The sequence below is a fragment of the Astyanax mexicanus genome, chromosome 10, assembly GCF_023375975.1.
Source record: "Astyanax mexicanus isolate ESR-SI-001 chromosome 10, AstMex3_surface, whole genome shotgun sequence".
Classification (NCBI taxonomy): domain Eukaryota; kingdom Metazoa; phylum Chordata; class Actinopteri; order Characiformes; family Acestrorhamphidae; genus Astyanax; species Astyanax mexicanus.
In genome coordinates, this window is record NC_064417.1 from 15519642 (window position 1) to 15544460 (window position 24819).

General features: G+C 44.7%; 1 protein-coding gene and 1 long non-coding RNA gene across 6 annotated transcripts in view; one reads left to right on the plus strand and one right to left on the minus strand.

Moving 5' to 3' along the window:
* The window catches only part of e2f4 (E2F transcription factor 4), a 106228-nt gene that overhangs the window by 60668 nt on the left and 20741 nt on the right, over positions 1-24819 (minus strand). The gene's annotated exons all lie outside the window — the stretch shown is intronic.
* LOC125804860 (uncharacterized) lies at positions 6195-16539 on the plus strand. 2 transcript variants are annotated; one of them, XR_007441080.1, is made up of 3 exons: positions 6195-7365; positions 8023-8173; positions 16488-16539. It is a non-coding gene; the product is annotated as an uncharacterized LOC125804860 (long non-coding RNA). The 2 variants fall into 2 exon arrangements; XR_007441081.1 differs by lacking the exon at positions 16488-16539 and adding an exon at positions 14105-14155 and having other exon boundaries at positions 8023-8130.

Genomic DNA, 24819 nt, shown 5'->3' on the forward strand with positions numbered 1-24819 from the left:
TGCTTGAACCCTAATAATAATAAGAAGAAGAAAAATCTTAGCAAAAACAATAGGGTTCTACACACCTTCGGTGCTTGCTAATAATAACTAGAAAACGCAAAGTTCGTGAACGAACTTTAAGTTGGCTTGGAAAAGTATGCTAATAACATTGAAAAGTTAAAATGGTTGCTAAGCGGTTGCTAGGCAGTTGCTAACGTATTCCACATGGTTGCTAAGTGGTTGCTAGGTGGTTGCTAAGCGGTTGCTAACGTTTTCCAAGTGGTGGCTAAAGTGTAGCTAACTGGTTGCTAGGCAGTTGCTATCATTTCTAAAGTGGTTGCTAAGCGGTTGCTAGGCAGTGGTTAACATATTCCACATGGTTGCTAAGTGGTTGCTAGGCAGTTGCTAACATTTTCCAGGTGGTTGCTAAGATGTTGTTAAGTGGTTGCTAGGCAGTTGCTAACGTTTCCCTAGTGGTTGCTAAGGTGTTGCTAAGCAGTTGCAAGGCAGTTGCTATCATTTCTAAAGTGGTTGCTAAGTGGTTGCTAGACAGTTGCTAATGTTTTCCTAGTGGTTGCTAAGGTGTTGCTAAGTGGTTGCTAGGCAGTTGCTATCGTTTCTAAAGTTGTTGCTAAGTGGTTGCTAGGCTGTTGCTAACATTTTCCAGGTGGTTGCTAAGTGGTGGCTAAGTGGTTGCTAGGCATTTGCTTTCATTTCTAAAGTGGTTGCTAAGCTGTTGCTAGGCAGTTTCTAACGTTTTCCTGGTGGTTGCTAAGGTGTTGCTAACTGATTGCTAGGCAGTTGCTATAATTTCTAAAGTGGTTGTTAAGTGGTTGCTAGGAAGTTGCTAATGTATTCCAGGTGGTTACTAAGTGGTTGCTAGGCAGTTGCTAACGTTTTCCAGGTGGTTGCTAAGGTGTTGCTAAGTGGTTCCTAGGCAGTTGCTAACATTTTCCAGGTGGTTGCTAAGGTGTTGCTAAGCGGTTGCTAGGCAGTTGCTAAGCAATTGCGAACGTTTTCCAGGTGGTGGCTAAAGTGTAGCTAACTGGTTGCTAGGCAGTTGCTATCTTTTCTAAAGTGGTTGCTAAGAGGTTGCTAGGCAGTTGCTAATGTTTTCCAGGTGGTTGCTAAAGTGTAGCTAACTGGTTGCTAGGCAGTTGCTATCATTTCCAAAGTGGTTGCTAAGTGGATGCTAGGCAGTTGTGATCATTCCTAAAGTGGTTGCTAAGCGGTTGCTAGGCAGTTGCTAATGTTTTCCAGGTGGTTGCTAAAGTGTAGCTAACTGGTTGCTAGGCAGTTGCTATCATTTCCAAAGTGGTTGCTAAGTGGTTGCTAGGCAGTTGCTAAGGTGTTGCTAAGTGGTTGCAAGGCAGTTGCTATCGTTTCTAAAGTGATTGCTAAGTGGTTGCTAGGCAGTTGCTAACATTTTCCAGGTGGTTGCTAAGTGGTTGCTAACTGGTTGCTAGGCAGTTGCTATCATTTCTAAAGTGGTTTCTAAGTGGTTGCTAGGCAGTTGCTAACGTTTTCCTGGTGGTTGCTAAGATGTTGCTAACTGGTTGCTAGGCAGTTGCTATCATTTCTAAAGTGGATGCTAAGTGGTTGCTAGGAAGTTGCTAACGTTTCACAGGTGGTTGCTAAAGTGGTTGTTAAGCAGTTAATAGGTGGTTGCTAAAACCTGGCTGGGGTGCCAGGGTGTCCAAACTTTTGACTGATAGCTGCTCCATACAGCAGCTCCTCCATACACTCACAGTACTGGAGGAGCAGGGGAGAGAAGGGGTTCCGTGCGCAGAGCTGCTGGTGTGCGAGTTAGAACTTTGGGGCCCCCCATTCATTCCTAAGGGAAAAAAAAGCTCACGTTTACGAAGTTTTTACGAAAACCGTACGATATATCGCTTCAAAGAGCACAAGCAACCTGAACCGGTATAGGTCCGACGATCCTGCAAAGTTTCAGGTTTCTATGTTAAAAGCCCTTGGAGGAGATAGTGATTAAATTTTGCGAATAGAATAATAATAATAACTAGAAAAGGTAAAGTTCGTGAACAAACTTTAAGTTGGCTTGGAAAAGAACGCTAATAACGTTAAAAAGTTAAAATGGTTGCTAAACGCTAAATGCCAAAAACACGGAAATCTAAAAACGTTTGGTTAAACGTTGAAATCTAAAAATGTTTGGTTAAACCCTGAAATCTAAAAACATTTGGATAAATGCTAAAATCTTGAAAGTGGTTGCTAGGCAGTTGCTAACGTCTTACAGGTGGTTGCTAAGCTGTTGCTAAGCGGTTGCTAGTTATTTGCTAATGTATTACACATGGTTGCTAAGTGGTTGCAAGGCGGTTGCTAAACAGTTGCTTACGTTTTCCTAGTGGTTGCTAAGGTGTTGCTAAGTGGTTGCTAGGCAGTTGCTATCGTTTCTAATGTGGTTGCTAAGCTTTTGCTAGGCTGTTTCTAACGTTTTCCTGGTGGTTGCTAAGGTGTTGCTAACTGGTTGCTAGGCAGTTGCTATAATTTCTAAAGTGGTTGCTAAGTGGTTGCTAGGCCGTTGCTAACGTTTTCCAGGTGGTTGCTAAGGTGTTGCTAAGTGGTTGCTAGGCAGTTGCTAACGTTTTCCAGGTGGTTGCTAAGGTGTTGCTAACTGGTTGCTAGGCAGTTGCTATAATTTCTAAAGTGGTTGCTAAGTGGTTGCTAGGCAGTTGCTAACGTTTTCCTAGTGGTTGCTAAGGTGGTGCTAAGTGGTTGCTAGGCAGTTGCTATCGTTTCTAAAGTGGTTGCTAAGCTGTTGCTAGGCTGTTTCTAACGTTTTCCTGGTGGTTGCTAAGGTGTTGCTAACTGGTTGCTAGGCAGTTGCTATAATTTCTAAAGTGGTTACTAAGTGGTTGCTAGGCAGTTGCTAACGTTTTCCAGGTGGTTGCTAAGGTGTTGCTAAGTGGTTGCTAGGCAGTTGCTAACGTTTTCCAGGTGGTTGCTAAGGTGTTGCTAACTGGTTGCTAGGCAGTTGCTATAATTTCTAAAGTGGTTGCTAAGTGGTTGCTAGGCAGTTGCTAACGTTTTCCTAGTGGTTGCTAAGGTGTTGCTAAGTGGTTGCTAGGCAGTTGCTATCGTTTCTAAAGTGGTTGCTAAGCTGTTGCTAGGCTGTTTCTAACGTTTTCCTGGTGGTTGCTAAGGTGTTGCTAACTGGTTGCTAGGCAGTTGCTATCATTTCTAAAGTGGTTGCTAAGTGGTTGCTAGGCAGTTGCTAACGTTTTCCAGGTGGTTGCTAAGGTGTTGCTAAGTGGTTGCTAGGCAGTTGCTAATGTTTTCAAGGTGGTTGCTAAGGTGTTGCTAACTGGTTGCTAGGCAGTTGCTATAATTTCTAAAGTGGTTGCTAAGTGGTTGCTAGGCAGTTGCTAACGTTTTCCAGGTGGTTGCTAAGCAGTTAATAGGTGGTTGCTAAACCCTGGCTGGGATGCCGGGGTGTCCAAACTTTTGACTGATAGCTGCTCCATACAGCAGCTCCTCCATACACTCACAGTACTGGAGGAGCAGGGGAGAGAAGGGGTTCCGTGCGCAGAGCTGCTCGTGTGTGAGATGGAACTCTGGGCCCCCCATTCATTTCTATGGGAAAACTTAGTATGACAATTGTACGAAAACCGTACGACGTATCGTCAAAACGCGGTCAGAACGCGGTAAAGTCTATAGACCGTCCGATTTTTGTATTTGTATGTCAAAAATTGTGGCGGTTACGGACGTTTAAAATTTCGCCCCATTCATTCCTATGGGAAAAAAATGCGTACGTTTACGAGGTTTTTACGAAAACCGTACGATGTATCGCTTCAAAAAGCACAAGCAACCTAATCGGGTATAGGTTCTACGATACTGCAAAATTTCGTGGTTCTACGTCAAAAGCCCTAGGAGGAGATAGTGATTAAATTTTGCGAATAGAATAATAATAATAACTAGAAAAGGTAAAGTTCGTGAACGAACTTTAAGTTGGCTTGGAAAAGAACGCTAATAACGTTAAAAAGTTAAAATGGTTGCTAAGCTGTTTCTGTCTGAAGAGTGTGAAGAGTCGTGGATATGCTGTTAACTTTTGGCTAAACGCTAAATGCCAAAAACGCTGAAATCTAAAAACGTTTGGTTAAACGCTGAAATCTAAAAACGTTTGGTTAAACGCTGAAATCTAAAAACGTTTAGTTAAACGCTGAAATCTAAAAACGTTTGTTTAAATGCTGAAATCGTAAATCTTTTGGTTAATCTTTTGATTGCCAATTTGTTGCTAGGCAGTTGCTATCATTTCTGAAGTGGTTGCTAAGCTGTTGCTAGGCAGTTGCTAATGTTTTTCCAGGTGGTTGCTAAGCTGTTGCTAACTGGTTGCTAGGCAGCTGCTAACATATTACAGGTGGTTGCTAAGGTGTTGCTAGGTGGTTGCTAGGTTGTTGCTAGGGTGTTGCTATGGTATGCGGGGTGGTTGCTAAGATGTTGCTAGGTGGTTGCTAGGTGGTTGATAACTTGTTGCTAGGTGGTTGCTAAGGTGTTGCTATGGTATCCGGGGTGGTTGCTAAGGTGTTGCTAGGTGGTTGATAGGTGGTTGCTAGGGTGTTGCTTGGTGGTTGCTAAGGTGTTGCTATGGTATCCGGGGTGGTTGCTAAGGTGTTGCTAGGTGGTTGCTAGGCAGTTGCTATCATTTCTAAAGTGGTTTCTAAGTGGTTGCTAGGCAGTTGCTAACGTTTTCCTAGTGGTTGTTAAGGTGTTGCTAAGTGGTTGCTAGGCAGTTGCTATTGTTTCTAAAGTGGTGGCTAAGTGGTTGCTAGGCAGTTGCTAATGTTTTCCAGGTGGTTGCTAAGTGGTTGCTAGGCAGTTGCTATAATTTCTAAAGTGGTTGCTAAGTGGTTGCTAGGCAGTTGCTAACGTTTTCCTAGTGGTTGCTATGGTATTGTTAAGTGGTTGCTAGGCAGTTGCTATCATTTCTAAAGTGGTTCCTAAGTGGTTGCTATGCAGTTGCTAACGTTTTAATAGTGGTTGCTAAGGTGTTGCTAGGCAGTTGCTATCATTTCTAAAGTGGTTTCTAAGTGGTTGCTAGGCAGTTGCTATCGTTTTCCTAGTGGTTGTTAAGGTGTTGCTAAGGTGTTGCTAGGCTGTTGCTATCATTTCTAAAGTGGTTGCTAGGCAGTTGCTAACGTTTTCCCAATGGTTGTTAAGGTGTTGCTAAGTGGTTGCTAGGCAGTTGCTATCGTTTCTAAAGTGGTTGCTAAGTGGTTGCTAGGCAGTTGCTAACGTTTTCCCGGTGGTTGCTAAGTGGTTGCTAGGCAGTTGCTTTCATTTCTAAAGTGGTTGCTAAGCTGTTGCTAGGCAGTTTCTAACGTTTTCCTAGTGGTTGCTAAGGTGTTGCTAACTGGTTGCTAGGTGGTTGCTATCATTTCTAAAGTGGTTGCTAGGAAGTTGCTAATGTATTCCAGGTTGTTACTAAGTGGTTGCTAGGCAGTTGCTAACGTTTTCCAGGTGGTTGCTAAGGTGGTTGCTAAGCAGTTATTAGGTGGTTGCTAAGCCCTGGCTGGGGTGCCGGGGTGTCCAAACTTTTGACTGATAGCTGCTCCATACAGCAGCTCCTCCATACACTCACAGTACTGGAGGAGCAGGGGAGAGAAGGGGTTCCGTGCGCAGAGCTGCTCGTGTGTGAGATGGAACTCTGGGCCCCCCATTCATTTCAATGGGAAAACTTCGTACGACATTTGTACGAAAACCGTAAGACGTATCGTCGAAACGTTAAAATTTTCGGAAAGAACACGGTAAGTTCTATAGACCGTCCGATTTTTGTCTTTGTATGTCAAAAATTGTTACCTACACAAACGTTCAAAGTTGTCCCCCATTCATTTCCTATGGGAAAAAAAAGCGTACGTTTACGAAGTTTTTACGAAAACCGTACGATGTATCGCTTAAAAAAGCACAAGCAACCTATTCGGGTATAGGTCCTACGATACTGCAAAGTTTCGTGGTTCTACGTCAAAAGCCCTAGGAGGAGATAGTGATTAAATTTTGAGCGTGGAATAATAATAATAACTAGAAAAGGCAAAGTTCGTGAACGAACTTTAAGTTGGCTTGGAAAAGTACGCTAATAACGTTGAAAAGTTAAAATGGTTGCTTAGTGGTTGCTAGGCAGTTGTGATCATTTCTAAAGTGGTTGCTAAGCGTTTGCTATGCAGTTGCTAACGTTTTCCAGGTGGTTGCTTAGGTGTTGCTAAGCAATTGCTAGGCAGTTGCTAACATATTCCACATGGTTGCTAAGTGGTTGCTAGGTGGTTGCTAAGCAGTTGCTAACGTTTTCCAAGTGGTGGCTAAAGTGTAGCTAACTGGTTGCTAGGAAGTTGCTAACGTTTTCCAAGTGGTTGCTAGGCAGTTGCTAAGTGGTTGCTAGGCAGTTGCTAACATTTTCCAGGTGGTTGCTAAGTGGTTGCTAGGTAGTTGCTAACATATTCCAGGTGGTGGCTAGGCAGCTGCTAAGTGGTTGCTAGGCAGTTGCTAACGTTTTCCAGGTGGTTGCTAAGTGGTTGCTAGGCAGTTGCTATAATTTCTAAAGTGGTTGCTAAGTGGTTGCTAGGCAGTTGCTAACGTTTTCCTAGTGGTTGCTATGGTATTGTTAAGTGGTTGCTAGGCAGTTGCTATCATTTCTAAAGTGGTTCCTAAGTGGTTGCTATGCAGTTGCTAACGTTTTAATAGTGGTTGCTAAGGTGTTGCTAGGCAGTTGCTATTATTTCTAAAGTGGTTGCTAGGCAGTTGCTATCGTTTTCCTAGTGGTTGTTAAGGTGTTGCTAAGTGGTTGCTAGGCAGTTGCTATCATTTCTAAAGTGCTTGCTAGGCAGTTGCTAACGTTTTTCCAATGGTTGTTAAGGTGTTGCTAAGTGGTTGCTAGGCAGTTGCTTTCGTTTCTAAAGTGGTTGCTAAGTGGTTGCTAGGCAGTTGCTAACGTTTTCCAGGTGGTTGCTAAGTGGTTGCTAGGCAGTTGCTAACATTTTCCAGGTGGTTGCTAGGCAGTTGCTAAGTGGTTGCTAGGCAGTTGCTAACGTTTTCCAAGTGGTTGCTAGGCAGTTGCTAAGTGGTTGCTAGGCAGTTGCTAACATTTTCCAGGTGGTTGCTAAGTGGTTGCTAGGTAGTTGCTAACATATTCCAGGTGGTTGCTAGGCAGCTGCTAAGTGGTTGCTAGGCAGTTGCTTACGTTTTCCAGGTGGTTGCTAAGTGGTTGCTAGGCAGTTGCTAACGTTTTCCAGGTGGTTGCTAGGCAGTTGCTAAGTGGTTGCTAGGCAGTTGCTAACGTTTTCCAAGTGGTTGCTAGGCAGTTGCTAAGTGGTTGCTAGGCAGTTGCTAACGTTTTCCAGGTGGTTGCTAAGTGGTTGCTAGGCAGTTGCTAACGTTTTCCAGGTGGTTGCTAGGCAGTTGTTAAGTTGTTGCTAGGCAGTTGCTAACGTTTTCCAGGTGGTTGCTAAGTGGTTGCTAGGCAGTTGCTAACGTATTCCAGGTGGTTGCTAGGCAGTTGCTAAGTGGTTGCTAGGCAGTTGCTAACGTTTTCCAGGTGGTTGCTCAGTGGTTGCTAGGCAGTTGCTAACGTTTTCCAGGTGGTTGCTAAATGGTTGCCAGGCAGTTGCTAACGTATTCCAGGTGGTTGCTAGGCAGTTGCTAAGTGGTTGCTAGGCAGTTGCTAACGTTTTCCAAGTGGTTGCTAGGCAGTTGCTAAGTGGTTGCTAGGCAGTTGCTAACGTTTTCCAGGTGGTTGCTAAGGTGTTGCTAAGTGGTTGCTAGGCAGTTGCTAACGTTTTCCATGTGGTTGCTAAGTGGTTGCTAGGCAGTTGCTATCATTTCTAAAGTGGTTGCTAAGTGGTTGCTAGGCAGTTGCTAACGTTTTCCAAGTGGTTGCTAGGCAGTTGCTAAGATTTTCCAGGTGGTTGCTAAGTGGTTGCTAGGTAGTTGCTAACATATTCCAGGTGGTTGCTAGGCAGCTGCTAAGTGGTTGCTAGGCAGTTGCTAACGTTTTCCAGGTGGTTGCTAAGTGGTTGTTAGGCAGTTGCTAACGTTTTCCAGGTGGTTGCTAGGCAGTTGCTAAGTGGTTGCTAGGCAGTTGCTAACGTTTTCCAAGTGGTTGCTAGGCAGTTGCTAAGTGGTTGCTAGGCAGTTGCTAACGTTTTCCAGGTGGTTGCTAAGTGGTTGCTAGGCAGTTGCTAACGTTTTCCAGGTGGTTGCTAAGGTGGTTGCTAAGCAGTTAATAGGTGGTTGCTAAGCCTTGGCTGGGGTGCTGGGGTGTCCAAACTTTTGACTGATAGCTGCTCCATACAGCAGCTCCTCCATACACTCACAGTACTAGAGGAGCAGGGGAGAGAAGGGGTTCCGTGCGCAGAGCTGCTCGTGTGCGAGATGGAACTCTGGGCCCCCCATTCATTTCTATGGGAAAACTTCGTACGACAATTGTACGAAAACCGTACGTCGCATCATTTCGTAAAGCATATTTTCGGAAAGAACGCGGTAAGTTTTATAGACCAGCTGAATTACGTCTTCGTATCTCAAAAATTGTGACGTTCACGGCCGTTCAAAATTCTTCCCCATGCATTCCTATGGGAAAAAAAAGCCTACGTTTACGAAGTTTTTACGAAAACCGTACGATATATCGCTTCAAAAAGCACAAGCAACCTAATTGGGCATAGGTCCGACGATCCTGTAAAGTTTCGAGTTTCTACGTTAAAAGCCCTAGGAGGAGATAGTGATTAAATTTTGCGAAGAGAATAATAATAATAATAATAAAATGGAATAAGAAGATTACGAAGAACAATAAGTTGGCTTTTCCAAGCCAACTTAATAATAACTAGAAAAGGCAAAGTTCGTGAACGAACTTTAAGTTGGCTTGGAAAAGAACGCTAATAACGTTAAAAATGGTTGCTAAGCTTTTTCCGTCTGAAGAGTGTGAAGAGTCATTGATATGCTGTTAACTTTTGGCTAAACGCTAAATGCTAAAAACGCTGAAATCTAAAAACGTTTGGTTAAACGCTGAAATCTAAAAACATTTGGTTAAAACGCTGAAATCTAAAAACATTTGGTTAAAACGCTGAAATCTAAAAACGTTTGGTTAAACGCTGAAATCTAAAAACATTTGGTTAAACGCTGAAATCTAAAAACGTTTGATTAAACGCTGAAATCTAAAAACGTTTGGTTAAACGCTGAAATCTAAAAACATTTGGTTAAACGCTGAAATCTAAAAACGTTTGATTAAACGCTGAAATCTAAAAACGTTTGGTTAAACGCTGAAATCTAAAAACGTTTGATGAAACACTGAAATCTAAAAACGCTTGTTTAAATGCTGAAATCGTAAAACTTTTGGTTAAACTTTTGATTGCTAATGTGTTGCTAGGCAGTTGCTATCATTTCTGAAAAGGTTGCTAAGCTGTTGCTAGGCAGTTGCTAATGTTTTCCAGGTGGTTGCTAAGCTATTGCTAACTGGTTGCTAGGCAATTGCTAACATATACCAGGTAGTTGCTAAGGTGTTGCTAGGTGGTTGCTAGGGTGTTGCTAGGTTGTTGCTAAGGTGTTGCTATGGTATCTGGGGTGGTTGCTAAGATGTTGCTACGTGGTTGGTAGGGTGTTGCTATGGTATCCGGGGTTGTTGCTAAGGTGTCGCTAGGTGGTTGCTAGGGTGTTGCTAGGTGGTTGCTAAGGTGTTGCTGTGGTATCTGGGGTGGTTGCTAAGGTGTTTCTAAGTGGTTGCTAGGTGGTTGCTAAGGTGTTGCTATGGTATCCGGGGTGGTTGCTAAGATGTTGCTAGGTGGTTGCTAAGGTGTTTCTATGGTATCTGGGGTGGTTCCTAAGGTGTTTCTAGGTGGTTGCTAGGTGGTTGCTAAGGTGTTGCTATGGTATCCGGGGTGGTTGCTAAGATGTTGCTAGGTGGTTGCTAAGGTGTTGCTATGGTATCCGGGGTGGTTGCTAAGATGTTGCTAGGTGGTTGCTAAGGTGTTGCTATGCGGTTGCTAAGGTGTTGCTATGGTATCTGGGGTGGTTGCTATGGTGTTGCTACGTGGTTGCTAAGGTGTTGCTATGGAATCCGGGGTGGTTGCTAAGGTGTTGCTAGGTGGTTGCTAGGTGGTTGCTAAGGTGTTGCTAGGTGGTTGCTAAGGTGTTGCTATGGTATCTGGGGTGGTTGCTAAGGTGTTGCTAGGTGGTTGCTAGGTGGTTGCTAAGTGGTTGCTAGGTGGTTGCTAAGGTATTGCTAGGTGGTTGATAAGGTGTTGCTATGGTAACCGGGGTGGTTGCTAAGGTGTTGCTAGGTGGTTGCTAAGGTGTTGCTAGGTGGTTGCTAAGGTGTTGCTATGGTATCTGGGGTGGTTGCTAAGGTGTTGCTAGGTGGTTGCTAGGCAGTTGCTATCATTTCTAAAGTGGTTGCTAAGTGGTTGCTAGGCAGTTGCTAACGTTTTCCTAATGGTTGCTAAGGTGTTGGTAAGTGGTTGCTAGGCTGTTGCTATCATTTCTAAAGTGGTTGCTAGGCAGTTGCTATCGTTTCTAAGGTGGTTGCTAAGTGGTTGCTAACGTTTTCCAGGTGTTTGCTAAGTGGTTGCTAACTGGTTGCTAGGCAGTTGCTATAATTTCTAAAGTGGTTGTTAAGGTGTTGCTAAGTGGTTGCTAGGCAGTTGCTAACGTTTTCCAGGTGTTTGCTAAGTGGTTGCTAAATGGTTGCTAGGCAGTTGCTATAATTTCTAAAGTGGTTGCTAGGCAGTTGCTAACGTTTTCCTAGTGGTTGCTAAGGTGTTGCTAAGTGGTTGCTAGGCAGTTGCTATCGTTTCTAAAGTGGTTGCTAAGCAGTTGCTAGGCAGTTGTTAACATATTCCAAATGGTTGCTAAATGGTTGCTAGGCAGTTGCTAACATTTTCCAGGTGGTTGCTAAGATGATGTTAAGTGGTTGCTAGGCAGTTGCTATAATTTCTAAAGTGGTTGCTAGGCAATTGCTAACGTTTTCCTAGTGTTTGCTAAGGTGTTGCTAAGTGGTTGCTAGGCAGTTGCTATCATTTTCCTAGTGGTTGCTAAGTGGTGGCTAAGTGGTTGCTAGGCAGTTGCTATCGTTTTCCTAGTGGTTGCTAAGTGGTGGCAAAGTGGTTGCTAGGCAGTTGCTATTGTTTCTAAAGTGGTTGCTAAGCTGTTGCTAGGCAGTTTCTAACGTTTTCTGTGTGGTTGCTAAGGTGTTGCTAACTGGTTGCTAGGCAGTTGCTAACGTTTTCCAGGTGGTTGCTAAGGTGTTGCTAAGCGATTGCTAGGCAGTTGTGATCATTTCTAAAGTGGTTACTAAGCGGTTGCTAGGCAGTTGTTAACGTTTTCCAGGTGGTTGCTAAGGTGTTGCTAAGGGGTTGCTAGACAATTGCTAACGTATTTCACATGGTTTCTATGTGGTTTTCCTGGTGGTTGCTAAGGTGTTGCTAACTGGTTGCTAGGCAGTTGCTATAATTTCTAAAGTGGTTACTAAGTGGTTGCTAGGCAGTTGCTAACGTTTTCCAGGTGGTTGCTAAGGTGTTGCTAAGTGGTTGCTAGGCGTTTGCTATAATTTCTAAAGTGTTTACTAAGTGGTTGCTAGGCAGTCGCTAATGTTTTCCAGGTGGTTGCTAAGGTGTTGCTAAGTGGTTGCTAAGTGATTGCTAGGCAGTTGCTAACGTTTTCCAGTTGGTTGCTAAGGTGGTTGCTAAGCAGTTAATAGGTGGTTGCTAAGCCCTGGCTGGGGTGCCGGGGTGTCCAAACTTTTGACTGATAGCTGCTCCATACAGCAGCTCCTCCATACACTCACAGTACTGGAGGAGCAGGGGAGAGAAGGGGTTCCGTGCGCAGAGCTGCTCGTGTGCGAGATGGAACTCTGGGCCCCCCATTCATTTCTATGGGAAAACTTCGTACGACAATTGTACGAAAACCGTACGTCGCATCATTTCGTAAAGCATATTTTCGGAAAGAACGCGGTAAGTTTTATAGACCAGCTGAATTACGTCTTCGTATCTCAAAAATTGTGACGTTCACGGCCGTTCAAAATTCCCCCCCATTCATTCCTATGGGGAAAAAAAGCGTACGTTTACGAAGTTTTTACGAAAACCGTACGATATATCGCTTCAAAAAGCACAAGCAACCTAATCGGGCATAGGTCCGACGATCCTGTAAAGTTTCGAGTTTCTACGTTAAAAGCCCTAGGAGGAGATAGTGATTAAATTTTGCGAAGAGAATAATAATAAGAAGAACTAGAAAAGGTAAAGTTCGTGAACGAACTTTAAGTTGGCTTGGAAAAGAACACTAATAACGTTAAAAAGTTAAAATGGTTGCTAAGCTGTTTCTGTCTGAAGAGTGTGAAGAGTCGTTGATATGCTGTTAACTTTTGGCTAAACGCTAAATGCCAAAAACACTGAAATCTAAAAACATTTGGTTAAACGCTGAAATCTAAAAACATTTGGTTAAACGCTGAAATCTAAAAACATTTGATTAAACGCTGAAATCTAAAAACGTTTGATTAAACGCTGAAATCTAAAAACGTTTGATTAAACACTGAAATCTAAAAACGTTTGGTTAAACGCTGAAATCAAAAAACGTTTGGTTAAACGCTGAAATCTAAAAACGTTTGGTTAAACGCTGAAATCTAAAAACGCTTGTTTAAATGCTGAAATCGAAAAACTTTTGGTTGTACTTTTGATTGCTAATGTGTTGCTAGGCGGTTGCTATCATTTCTGAAGTGGTTGCTAAGCTGTTGCTAGGCAATTGCTAACATATACCAGGTGGTTGCTAGGTGGTTGCTAGGGTGTTGCTAGGTTGTTGCTAAGGTGTTGCTATGGTATCTGGGGTGGTTGCTAAGATGTTGCTAGGTGGTTGCTAAGGTGTTGCTATGGTATCCGGGGTGGTTGCTAAGGTGTTGCTAGGTGGTTGCTAGGTGGTTGCTAGGGTGTTGCTAGGTGGTTGCTAAGGTGTTGCTATGGTGTCTGGGGTGGTTGCTAAGGTGTTGCTAGGTGGTTGCTAAGGTGTTGCTATGCGGTTGCTAAGGTGTTGCTATGGTATCAGGTATGGTTGCTAAGGTGTTGCTAGGTGGTTGCTAGGTGGTTGCTAAGGTGTTGCTATGCGGTTGCCATGGTGTTGCTATGGTACCTGGGGTGGTTGCTAAGGTGTTGCTAGGTGGTTGCTAGGGTGTTGCTATGATATACAGGGTGGTTGCTAAGGTGTTGCTAGGTGGTTGCTAAGGTGTTGCTATGTGGTTGCTAAGGTGTTGCTATGGTATCTGGGGTGGTTGCTAAGGTGTTGCTAGGTGGTTGCTATGTGGTTGCTTAGGTGTTGCTATGCGGTTGCTAAGGTGTTTCTAAAGTGGTTGCTAAGTGGTTGGTAGGCAGTTGCTAACGTTTTCCTAGTGGTTGCTAAGGTGTTGCTTAGTGGTTGCTAGGCAGTTGCTATCATTTCTAAATTGGTTGCTAAGTGGTTGCTAGGCAGTTGCTAACATTTTCCTAGTGGTTGCTAAGGTGTTGCTAAGTGGTTGCTAGGCTGTTGCTATCATTTCTAAAGTGGTTGCTAAGTGGTTGCTAGGCAGTTGCTAACATTTTCCTAGTGGTTGTTAAGGTGTTGCTAAATGGTTGCTAGGCAGTTGCTATCGTTTCGAAGGTGGTTGCTAAGTGGTTGCTAGGCAGTTGCTAACGTTTTCCTAGTGGTTGCTAAGTGGTTGCTAACTGGTTGCTAGGCAGTTGCTTTAATTTCTAAAGTGGTTGCTAAGTGGTTGCTAGGCAGTTGCTAACGTTTTCCTAGTGGTTGCTAAGGTGTTGCTAAGTGGTTGCTAGGCTGTTGCTATCATTTCTAAAGTGGTTGCTAGGCAGTTGCTAACATTTTCCTAGTGGTTGTTAAGGTGTTGCTAAGTGCTTGCTAGGCAGTTGCTATCGATTCTAAGGTGGTTGCTAAGTGGTTGCTAGGCAGTTGCTAACGTTTTCCTAGTGGTTGTTAAGGTGTTGCTAAGTGGTTGCTAGGCATTTGCTAACGTTTTCCAGGTGGTTGCTAAGTGGTTGCTAACTGGTTGCTAGGCAGTTGCTATCATTTCTAAAGTGGTTGCTAAGTGGTTGCTAGGCAGTTGCTAACGTTTTCCTAGTGGTTGCTAAGTGGTTACTAGGCAGTTGCTAACGTTTTCCAGGTGGTTGCTAAGGTGTTGCTAAGTGGTTGCTAGGCAGTTGCTAACGTTTTCCTAGTGGTTGCTAAGGTGTTGCTAAGTGGTTGCTAGGCTGTTGCTATCATTTCTAAAGTGGTTGCTAGGCAGTTGCTAACATTTTCCTAGTGGTTGTTAAGGTGTTGCTAAGTGCTTGCTAGGCAGTTGCTATCGATTCTAAGGTGGTTGCTAAGTGGTTGCTAGGCAGTTGCTAACGTTTTCCTAGTGGTTGTTAAGGTGTTGCTAAGTGGTTGCTAGGCATTTGCTAACGTTTTCCAGGTGGTTGCTAAGTGGTTGCTAACTGGTTGCTAGGCAGTTGCTATCATTTCTAAAGTGGTTGCTAAGTGGTTGCTAGGCAGTTGCTAACGTTTTCCTAGTGGTTGCTAAGTGGTTGCTAGGCAGTTGCTAACGTTTTCCAGGTGGTTGCTAAGGTGTTGCTAAGTGGTTGCTAGGCAGTTGCTAACGTTTTCCAGGTGGTTGCTAAGGTGGTTGCTAAGCAGTTATTAGGTGGTTGCTAAGCCCTGGCTGGGGTGCCGGGGTGTCCAAACTTTTGACTGATAGCTGCTCCATACAGCAGCTCCTCCATACACTCACAGTACTGGAGGAGCAGGGGAGAGAAGGGGTTCCGTGCGCAGAGCTGCTCGTGTGTGAGATGGAACTCTGGGCCCCCCATTCATTTCTATGGGAAAACTTCGTACGACATTTGTACAAAAACCGTACGACGTATCGTCAAAACGTTAAAATTTTCGGAAAGAACGCGGTAAGTTCTATAGACCGTCCGATTTTTGTCTTTGTATGTCAAAAATTGTTACCTACACAAACGTTCAAAGTTGTCCCCCATTCATTTCCTATGGGAAAAAAAAGCGTACGTTTACGAAGTTTTTACGAAAACCGTACGATGTATCGCTTAAAAAAGCACAAGCAACCTATTCGGGTATAGGTACTACGATACTGCAAAGTTTCGTGGTTCTACGTCAAAAGCCCTAGGAGGAGATAGTGATTAAATTTTGAGCGCGGAATAATAATAATAATAAGAAGAAGAAGATTACGAAGAACAAGAAGTTGGCTTTTCCAAGCCAACTTAATAAGAAGATTACGAAGAACAATAAGTTGGCTTTTCCAAGCCAACTTAACTAGAAAAGGTAAAGTTCGTGAACGAACTTTAAGTTGGCTTGGAACAGCACACTAATAACGTTAAAAAGTTAAAATGGTTGCTAAGCTTTTTCCATCTGAAGAGTGTGAAGAGTCATTGATATGCTGTAAACTTTTGGCTAAACGCTAAATGCCAAAAACGCTGAAATCTAAAAACGTTTGGTTAAACGCTGAAATCTAAAAACGTTTGGTTAAACGCTGAAATCTAAAAACGTTTGGTTAAACGCTAAAATCTAAAAACGTTTGGTTAAACGCTAAGGTTGCTAAGGTGTTGCTATGCGGTTGCTAATGTGTTGCTATGGTATCCAGGGTGGTTGCTAAGGTCTTGCTAGGTGGTTGCTAGGGTGTTGCTATGGTATCCAGGGTGGTTGCTAAGGTGTTGCTAGGTGGTTGCTAGGTGGTTGCTAAGGTGTTGCTAGGTGGTTGCTAAGGTGTTGCTATGCGGTTGCTAAAGTGTTTCTAAAGTGGTTGCTAAGTGGTTGCTAGGCAGTTGCTAACGTTTTCCATGTGGTTGCTAAGTGGTTGCTTAGTGGTTGCTAGGCAGTTTCTATAATTTCTAAAGTGGTTGCTAGGCAGTTGCTAACATATTCCACGTGGTTCCTAAGTGGTTGCTAGGCAGTTGCTGTCATTTCTAAAGTGGTTGCTAAGCTGTTGCTAGGAAGTTGCTAACGTTTTCCAGTTGGTTACTAAGGTGTTGCTAAGTGGTTGCTACGCACTTACTATCATTTCTAAATTGGTTGCTAAGTGGTTGCTAGGCAGTTGCTAACGTTTTTCAGGTGGTTGCTAAGCTGTTGCTATTTGGTTGCTAGGCAGTTGCTATCATTTCTAGAGTGGTTGCTAAGTGGTTGCTATGCAGTTGATAACGTTTTCCAGGTGGTTGCTAAGGTGTAGCAAACTGGTTGCTAGGCAGTTGCTAACGTATTCCAGGTGGTTGCTAAGTGGTTGCTAGGCAGTTGCTATAATTTCTAAAGTGGTTGCTAAGCAGTTGCTAATGTTTTCCTAATGATTGTTAAGGTGTTGCTAAGTGGTTACTAGGCAGTTTCTTTCATTTCTATAGTGGTTGCTAAGCTGTTGCTAGGCAGTTTCTAACGTTTTCCTAGTGGTTACTTAGGTGTTGCTAACTGGTTGCTAGGCAGTTGCTAACGTTTTCCAGGTGGTTGCTAAGTTGTTGCTAAGTGGTTGCTAGGCAGTTGCTAACGTTTTCCAGGTGGTTGCTAAGGTGGTTGCTAAGCAGTTAATAGGTGGTTGCAAAGCCCTGGCTGGGGTGCCGGGGTGTCCAAACTTTTGACTGATAGCTGCTCCATACAGCAGCTCCTCCATACACTCACAGTACTGGAGGAGCAGGGGAGAGAAGGGGTTCCGTGCGCAGAGCTGCTTGTGTGCGAGTTAGAACTCTGGGCCCCCCATTCATTTCTGTGGGAAACTTCGTATGACATTTGTACGAAATCCGTACGACGTATCGTTTCGTAAAGCATATTTTCGGAAAGAACGCGGTAAGTTTTATAGGTCATTCGAATTTCAGCTTCATATCTTAAAAATTGTGACGTTCACGGCCGTTCAAAATTCTCCTAGTTCATTGTCTATGGAAAAAAGGGCGTACGTTTACGAAGTTTTTACGAAAATCGCACGATGTATCGCTCCACAAAGCACAAGCACACCCCGCGGCTATAAGTTCTACCATCGTGTGAAGTTTCATGGTTCTGTGCGCAGAGCTGCTCGTGTGTGAGATGGAACTCTGGGCTCCCCATTCATTTCTATGGGAAAACTTCGTACGACAATTGTACAAAAAAAGTACGTCGTATTACTTCGCAACCTTCTATTAATTTAAAGATCTCGATAAGATCTATAAGCTCGCCAAATTTGGTCTTCGTATCTCAAAAATTGTGACCTACATAGATGTTCAAAGTTGTCCCCTATTCATTTCCTATGGGAAAAAAACGCTCACGTTTACGAAGTTTTTACGAAAACCGTACGATATATCGCTTCAAAAAGCACAAGCAACCTGAACCGCTATAGGTCCTACGATACTGTAAAATTTCGTAGTTCTACGTCAAAAGCTGTAGGAGGAGATGCGGACAACAAAAAAAACGCGGAATAATAATAATAAGAAGAAGATTACGAAGAACAATAAGTTGGCTTTTCCAAGCCAACTTAATAATAATAACTAGAAAAGGTAAAGTTCGTGAACGAAAGTTGGCTTGGAAAAGAACGCTAATAACGTTAAAAATTTAAAATGGTTGCTAAGCTGTTTCTGTCTGAAGAGTGTGAAGAGTCATTGATATGCTGTTAACCTTTGGCTAAACGCTAAATGCTAAAAATGCTGAAATCTAAAAACGTTTCATTAAACGCTGAAATTTAAAAACGTTTGGTAAAACGCTGAAATCTAAAAACGTTTGGTGCAACGATGAAATCTAAAACCTTTGGTTAAATGCTGAAATCTAAAAACATTTGTTCAAAAGATGAAATCGTAAAACTTTTGGTTAAGCTTTTGATTGCTAATGTGTTGCTAGGCGGTTGCTATCATTTCTGAAGTGGTTGCTAAGCTGTTGCTAGGCAGTTGCTAATATTTTCCAGGTGGTTGCTAAGCTGTTGCTAACTGGTTGCTATGCAGTTGCTAACATAAACCAGGTGGTTGCTAAAGTGTTGCTAGGTGGTTGCTAGGTTGTTGCAAAGGTGTTGCTATAGTATCCGGGGTGGTTGCTAAGATGTTGCTAGGTGGTTGCTAACCTGTTGCTAGGTGGTTGCTAAGGTGTTGCTATGGTACCTGGGGTGGTTGCTAAGGTGTTGCTAGGTGGTTGCTAGGTGGTTGCTAGGGTGTTGCTAGGTGGTTGCTAAGGTGTTGCTACTGTATCTGGCGTGGTTGCTAAGGTGTTGCTAGGTGGTTGCTAGGTGGTTGCTAAGGTGTTGCTATGGTATCCGGGTGGTTGCTAAGGTGTTGGTAGGTGGTTGCTAGGCGGTTGCTAAGGTGTTGCTATGGTATCCGGGGTGGTTGCTAAGGTGTTGCTAGGTGGTTGCTAGGGTGTTGCTAGGCGGTTGCTAAGGTGTTGCTATGGTATCCGGGGTGGTTGCTAAGTTGTTGCTAGGTGGTTGCTAAGGTGTTGCTATGGTATCCGGGGTGGTTGCTAAGGTGTTGCTAGGTGGTTGCTAGGTGGTTGCTAGGGTGTTGATAGGCGGTTGCTAAGGTGTTGCTATGGTATCCGGGGTGGTTGCTAAGGTGTTGCTAGGTGGTTGCTAAGGTGTTGCTAGGTGATTGCTAGGTGGTTGCTAAGGTGTTGCTAGGCGGTTGCTAAGGTGTTGCTATGGTATCTGGGGTGGTTGCTAAGGTGTTGCTAGGTGGTTGCTAAGGTGTTGCTAGGCGGTTGCTAAGGTGTTGCTATGGTATCTGGGGTGGTTGCTAAGGTGTTGCTAGGTGGTTGCTAAGGTGTTGCTAGGTGGTTGCTAAGGTGTTGCTAGGTGGTTGCTAAGGTGTTGCTATGGTATCTGTGGTGGTTGCTATGGTGTTTCTAGGTGGTTGCTAGGTGATGTATATGCATAAATTAGATTAAATGGTGTTTGCACGTTGCTAAGCAACGTGCAAATACATAAATCAGCTATGCACGCTAGGTTGCTCTGGCCGTTAGGGGATGTCCAAACTTTTGACCCGTGGCTCCATTACACACAGTACTGGGGCTCTGGGGTGTCCAAACTTTTGACCCGTGGCTCCATTACACACAGTACTGGGGCTCTGGGGTGTCCAAACTTTTGACCCGTGGCTGCATTACACACAGTACTGGGGGGCTGGGGTGTCCAAACTTTTGACCCGTGGCTCCATTACACACAGTACTGGGGGGCCGGGGTGTCCAAACTTTTGACCTAATGCTGTTTTATCCCATAGCTGCTCCATACACTCACAGTACTTGAGTTCTAGCTACCTGTCCTTCGATCTAGCTGCCGTCCTCCGATTGGCCCCATTCATTCCTATGGGGCCACTTCGTACGACATTCGTACGAAATCCGTACGTCGTAACTTTTCGTAACGCATATTTTCGGAAAGAGCTCAATAAGTTCTACAGGTCCTCAATTGGTTTCATCTTCGTATCTCAAAAATTGCGACGTCCACGGGCGTGCAAAGTTCTGCCCATTCATTTTCAATGCGCGAAAAAACGCGTACTTACGAAGTTTTTACGAAAAACGTAATTCCGATCGGAAAGCTGTATACAAGCCCACCATTCCCGATAAGGACGCACGTTTTCTCTTTTGAACGAAGTCGATATTTCGAAAACTGCGGCACTAGTTAAAAGGACAAAAAACCGGTGGAATAATAATAATAACTAGATTGCAGTTCCTACAGAAACTGCGAGTGTGATTGCAGTGCTGGCTGGTATCTGCTATGGTGTTGCTAAGGTGTTGCTATGGTATCCGGGGTGGTTGCTAAGGTGTTGCTAGGTGGTTGCTAGGTGGTTGCTAGGGTGTTGCTATGGTATCCGGGGTGGTTGCTAAGGTGTTGCTAGGTGGTTGCTAGGTGGTTGCTAGGGTGTTGCTAGGCGGTTGCTAAGGTGTTGCTATGGTATCCGGGGTGGTTGCTAAGGTGTTGCTAGGTGGTTGCTAGGGTGTTGCTAGGGTGTTGCTATGGTATCCGGGGTGGTTGCTAAGGTGTTGCTAGGTGGTTGCTAGGTGGTTGCTAGGTGGTTGCTAGGGTGTTGCTAGGCGGTTGCTAAGGTGTTGCTATGGTATCCGGGGTGGTTGCTAAGGTGTTGCTAGTTGGTTGCTAGGCGGTTGCTAGGGTGTTGCTAGGCGGTTGCTAAGGTGTTGCTATGGTATCCGGGGTGGTTGCTAAGGTGTTGCTAGGTGGTTGCTAGGTGGTTGCTAGGGTGTTGCTAGGCGGTTGCTAAGGTGTTGCTATGGTATCCGGGGTGGTTGCTAAGGTGTTGCTAGGTGGTTGCTAGGTGGTTGCTAAGGTGTTGCTAGGCGGTTGCTAAGGTGTTGCTATGGTATCCGGGGTGGTTGCTAAGGTGTTGCTAGGTGGTTGCTAGGTGGTTGCTAGGGTGTTGCTAGGCGGTTGCTAAGGTGTTGCTATGGTATCCGGGGTGGTTGCTAAGGTGTTGCTAGGTGGTTGCTAGGTGGTTGCTAGGGTGTTGCTAGGCGGTTGCTAAGGTGTTGCTATGGTATCCAGGGTGGTTGCTAAGGTGTTGCTAGGTGGTTGCTAGGTGGTTGCTAGGGTGTTGCTAGGCGGTTGCTAAGGTGTTGCTATGGTATCCGGGGTGGTTGCTAAGGTGTTGCTAGGTGGTTGCTAGGTGGTTGCTAAGGTGTTGCTAGGCGGTTGCTAAGGTGTTGCTATGGTATCCAGGGTGGTTGCTAAGGTGTTGCTAGGTGGTTGCTAGGTGGTTGCTAGGGTGTTGCTAGGCGGTTGCTAAGGTGTTGCTATGGTATCCGGGGTGGTTGCTAAGGTGTTGCTAGGTGGTTGCTAAGGTGTTGCTAGGCGGTTGCTAAGGTGTTGCTATGGTATCCGGGGTGGTTGCTAAGGTGTTGCTAGGTGGTTGCTAGGCGGTTGCTAAGGTGTTGCTATGGTATCCGGGGTGGTTGCTAAGGTGTTGCTAAGTGGTTGCTATGCGGTTGCTAAGGTGTTGCTAGGCGGTTGCTAAGGTGTTGCTATGGTATCCGGGGAGGTTGCTAAGGTGTTGCTAGGTGGTTGCTAAGGTGTTGCTAGGCGGTTGCTAAGGTGTTGCTATGGTATCTGTGGTGGTTGCTATGGTGTTTCTAGGTGGTTGCTAGGTGATTTATATGCATAAATTAGATTAAATGGTGTTTGCACGTTGCTACGCAACGTGCAAATACATCAATCAGCTATGCACGCTAGGTTGCTCTGGCCGTTCGGGGGTGTCCAAACTTTTGACCCGTGGCTCCATTACACACAGTACTGGGGGGCCGGGGTGTCCAAACTTTTGACCCATGGCTCCATTACACACAGTGCTGGGGGGCCGGGGTGTCCAAACTTTTGACCTAACGCTGATTTATCCCATAGCTGCTCCATTACACACAGTACTGGAGTTCTAGCTACCTGTCCTTCGATCTAGCTGCCGTCCTCCGATTGGCCCCATTCATTCCAATGGGGCCACTTCGTACGACATTCGTACGAAATCCGTACGTCGTAACTTTTCGTAACGCATATTTTCGGAAAGAGCTCAATAAGTTCTACAGGTCCTCAATTGGTTTCATCTTCGTATTTCAAAAATTGCGACGTCCACGGGCGTGCAAAGTTCTGCCCATTCATTTTCAATGGTCAAAAAAACGCGTACTTACGAAGTTTTTACGAAAAACGTAAGTCCGATCGGAAAGCTGTATACAAGCCCACCATTCCCGATATGGACGCACGTTTTCTCTTTTGAACGAAGTCGATATTTCGAAAACTGCGGCACTAGTTAACCGGACAAAAAACAGGTGGAATAATAATAATAATAATAAGAAGAATAAGACTTAAGAAGAACAATACTGTGATTGCATTACTGCAATCACACTAATAACTAGATTGCAGTTCCTGCAGAAACTGCGAGTGTGATTGCAGTGCTGGCTGGTATCTGCTAAGGTGTTGCTAAGGTGTTGCTATGGTATCCGGGGTGGTTGCTAAGATGTTGCGAGGTGGTTGCTAAGGTGTTGCTAGGCGGTTGCTAAGGTGTTGCTATGGTATCCGGGGTGGTTGCTAAGGTGTTGCTAGGTGGTTGCTAGGTGGTTGCTAGGGTGTTGCTAGGCGGTTGCTAAGGTGTTGCTATGGCATCCGGGGTGGTTGCTAAGGTGTTGCTAGGTGGTTGCTAGGTGGTTGCTAAGGTGTTGCTAGGCGGTTGCTAGGTGGTTGCTAGGGTGTTGCTAGGCGGTTGCTAAGGTGTTGCTATGGTATCCGGGGTGGTTGCTAAGGTGTTGCTAGGTGGTTGCTAGGGTGTTGCTAGGCGGTTGCTAAGGTGTTGCTATGGTATCCGGGGTGGTTGCTAAGGTGTTGCTAGGTGGTTGCTAGGTGGTTGCTAAGGTGTTGCTAGGCGGTTGCTAAGGTGTTGCTATGGTATCCGGGGTGGTTGCTAAGGTGTTGCTAGGTGGTTGCTAGGTGGTTGCTAGGGTGTTGCTAGGCGGTTGCTAAGGTGTTGCTATGGCATCCGGGGTGGTTGCTAAGGTGTTGCTAGGTGGTTGCTAGGTGGTTGCTAGGGTGTTGCTAGGCGGTTGCTAAGGTGTTGCTATGGCATCCGGGGTGGTTGCTAAGGTGTTGCTAGGTGGTTGCTAGGTGGTTGCTAAGGTGTTGCTAGGCGGTTGCTAAGGTGTTGCTATGGTATTTGGGGTGGTTGCTAAGGTGTTGCTAGGTGGTTGCTAGGTGGTTGCTAAGGTGTTGCTAGGCGGTTGCTAAGGTGTTGCTATGGTATCCGGGGTGGTTGCTAAGGTGTTGCTAGGTGGTTGCTAGGTGGTTGCTAGGGTGTTGCTAGGCGGTTGCTAAGGTGTTGCTATGGTATCCAGGGTGGTTGCTAAGGTGTTGCTAGGTGGTTGCTAGGTGGTTGCTAAGGTGTTGCTAGGCGGTTGCTAAGGTGTTGCTATGGTATCCGGGGTGGTTGCTAAGGTGTTGCTAGGTGGTTGCTAGGTGGTTGCTAGGGTGTTGCTAGGCGGTTGCTAAGGTGTTGCTATGGTATCCGGGGTGGTTGCTAAGGTGTTGCTAGGTGGTTGCTAGGGTGTTGCTAGGCGGTTGCTAAGGTGTTGCTATGGTATCCGGGGTGGTTGCTAAGGTGTTGCTAGGTGGTTGCTAGGTGGTTGCTAAGGTGTTGCTAGGCGGTTGCTAAGGTGTTGCTATGGTATCCGGGGTGGTTGCTAAGGTGTTGCTAGGTGGTTGCTAGGTGGTTGCTAAGGTGTTGCTAGGCGGTTGCTAAGGTGTTGCTATGGTATCCGGGGTGGTTGCTAAGGTGTTGCTAGGTGGTTGCTAGGGTGTTGCTAGGCGGTTGCTAAGGTGTTGCTATGGTATCCGGGGTGGTTGCTAAGGTGTTGCTAAGTGGTTGCTAGGTGGTTGCTAAGGTGTTGCTAGGCGGTTGCTAAGGTGTTGCTATGGTATCCGGGGTGGTTGCTAAGGTGTTGCTAGGTGGTTGCTAGGTGATGTATATGCATAAATTAGATTAAATCAGCTGATTACATCAATCAGCTATGCACGCTAGGTTGCTCTGGCCGTTCGGGGGTGTCCAAACTTTTGACCCGTGGCTCCATTACACACAGTACTGGGGGGCCGGGGTGTCCAAACTTTTGACCCATGGCTCCATTACACACAGTACTGGGGGGCCGGGGTGTCCAAACTTTTGACCTAATGCTGTTTTATCCCATAGCTGCTCCATACACTCACAGTACTGGAGTTCTAGCTACCTGTCCTTCGATCTAGCTGCCGTCCTCCGATTGGCCCCATTCATTCCAATGGGGCCACTTCGTACGACAATCGTACGAAATCCGTACGTCGTAACTTTTCGTAACGCATATTGACGGAAAGAGCTCAATAAGTTCTACAGGTCCTCAATTGGTTTCATCTTCGTATTTCAAAAATTGCGACGTCCACGGGCGTGCAAAGTTCTGCCCATTCATTTTCAATGGGCAAAAAAACGCGTACTTACGAAGTTTTTACGAAAAACGTAAGTCCGATCGGAAAGCTGTATACAAGCCCACCATTCCCGATAAGGACGCACGTTTTCTCTTTTGAACGAAGTCGATATTTCGAAAACTGCGGCACTAGTTAACCGGACAAAAAACAGGTGGAATAATAATAATAAGAAACAGACTTAAGAAGATCAATACTGTGATTGCATTACTGCAATCACACTAATAATAATAATAAGAAGAAGAAGAATAAGACTTAAGAAGAACAATACTGTGATTGCATTACTGCAATCACACTAATAATAATAATAAGAAGAAGAAGAATAAGACTTAAGAAGATCAGTACTGTGATTGCATTACTGCAATCACACTAATAAGAAGAATAAGACTTAAGAAGAACAATACTGTGATTGCATTACTGCAATCACACTAATAAGAAGAAGAAGAAGAAGAAGAATAAGACTTAAGAAGATCAGTACTGTGATTGCATTACTGCAATCACACTAATAAGAATAAGACTTAAGAAGAACAGTACTGTGATTGCATACTGCAATCACACTAATAAGACTTAAGAAGAACAATACTGTGATTGCATTACTGCAATCACACTAATAATAATAATAAATATAGCCGCAAGCGGCAATCATCGGGTTCAAGCACCAACTTGCACAATGGTGCCTACTGGAGCATTGAATGGTGATGTGTAAGAAGGTCTAATATGATTGGAGATGCCCTGTCACATTTAGAAATTATCAAGTTTTTCACCTGTTATTAATGTTGAGCAGAAGCCTTTCAACCTGATCAGTGCTTAAATTCACATGTAAATCTAGTGAACTTTGTAGGATATTCATTAAGTGAGTTAGAACTAGTCAAGAGGTGTCTACATGTTATTGGTATTGATCAGGTGGCTTCAACCAGAATGTTCACAAAGTGGTATTCAGATTGACCTTTGAACCTTTGCAGAACAAG